Genomic DNA, 1,942 nt, shown 5'->3' with positions numbered 1-1,942 from the left:
GAAGTCAGTTTCTCATTCTGTTAGCTCAGCAGAAGTAAAACTCATAAAGACTGAAAATTGCATGTTTTCCTTCACACCTCAGTCACCGTGAGGACTCCACTGTGCTTTTGTTCTTTACCTTTATATTGTGGTGACAGAAGATAAATAATTTGTTGTTGCAAAGTAGAAATATCCTTTTTTGTATTTGTGATATTTTAGTAGCCGATGAGCAGGTTGTCTGACAAGCCTTAAAACTCAGACTGCAAAATTTGATAAGCTGGCTTTAGTTAAATTAAAAATCTATTTGAGAAGGACAAGTTAGAGTTGATTAGGAGTTCTCTTTAATTTTAAGTTAAATGCCCTTTATTTAAAAAAAAAGAAAAAAAAAAAGCTAAAAAACAATAAAATAATGTCTCCATAAATTGCTTTTTTGTCAGTATTTAAAATGTTAAAAGAAGCATTCCCCAACTCTGTGAATGGTATTCATGGCCGTTGATCAATTGTCAGTGATCAATGGTTGTTAATCAAGGGTAATAACAATTTGCATATTAATGATCAAGAAACTGACCTCTCAGCCCACCAGTGGTGCTACTTTCAGTAATTACGCAAATTTATTGGTTGGGAAAACCTGCAGTCGGCTGAGACTGAAGAAGTCACTTGGATGTTTCTCCCACTGAAAACGCTGCGTCCAGATAGAACTCTGGTACCAGCCCTGAACGATCAGTGCAGCGACTCATTGATCTCTACTGAAGCGTCGGTCATGGTGGCCAAATTGTAACCACATGCACACTCGAAACCTCATCAGACCTCCACAACATTTAAAATCTAAACACAGCAGAACTGAAGTAATAACCACAACATGATTACAGATTAGAAGCTAAATGTTTACAGTCCCATGAGTCTTTGTGCTTAGTATCAATGTTTGTATTTTTGGCCATGTACTCCTCAATATGTGTGAAAAATCCAAATAGCTTAGTGTCAGAAAGTTACATTTGAAAAGCAGAATATATATTGGGTTAAATGCACCAGTTTATGTTCAGTAAGAACATTGCTTGTATTTATAGTGTACAGGAAGTGAATACACCAGGGTGTGTCCAGGATTTTTTACAGTAAGGTTGCACAACAGTTCCATTAAACTGCTGCTTTAATGGATTGTCACATCCCTTTACGACATCAGTATGCCATCGCCTGATGGAGCGACTTTTCTTCTGGTTCTAGTGAGAACTGGAAAGATATATTTTTTAGCGTTACTTATGTTCCCAGCGCACTTGTAACCCCTTTACCACCAACCTGGCATCTTGACACTGATGACACCAAAGCTGAACTGAGTTTGCACTAGTGCTGGGCTGGATCAATCTAACTATCGATAACAATGCTGGTATTGGTATCCGATCGATACTATTGCAAAGGGATCGCTGCTTTATTTTTATCCTCTAAGTTCAGTATGTAGCTGAGCATAATGACCCTGAATTCTGTTAAATAACATGCACTATGAAAAATGTCTGAACCCTTTGCTCTTAGTCTTACGACTAAAATAAGACAAAAGTTGTAATTAAGCACCAGATAAAAGAATGAATGTATAAATCAAGCAGTTTACCTACTGGACATTTCACCTAAGTAAATCTGTCTTATTTCTTTTTTCTGGCTTAAATTTAAAAAGCAGTGTGGAGGTGGTGCTGCTGCATTTCCTCTACAGCTCAGTGGAAATGCACACCAGAACTCATCTGCATCATCAAGGGAATCCAAACATATCTGGGCCCCGTGGGATTATATCTGATTTTCCTCTCGGCTCCAGACCGCTTATGCTCAGATCGAGCTTCCACAGCTCTGAGGCGATACAGATCATTTAGCAAGGGGGGGGGACTGCAGCCTTCGGGGCAGAGGAGGTCGCATAATCGGCCTAAAAACTTTTATTATTTTGATTGATCTGGAGTTCATCCTCTTATGCCAAAAAGAAATTCTA

This window comes from Simochromis diagramma, unplaced genomic scaffold, assembly GCF_900408965.1.
Source record: "Simochromis diagramma unplaced genomic scaffold, fSimDia1.1 OVJJ01000320.1, whole genome shotgun sequence".
NCBI lineage: Eukaryota > Metazoa > Chordata > Actinopteri > Cichliformes > Cichlidae > Simochromis > Simochromis diagramma.
Note: the sequence above shows the minus strand (reverse complement) of the source record.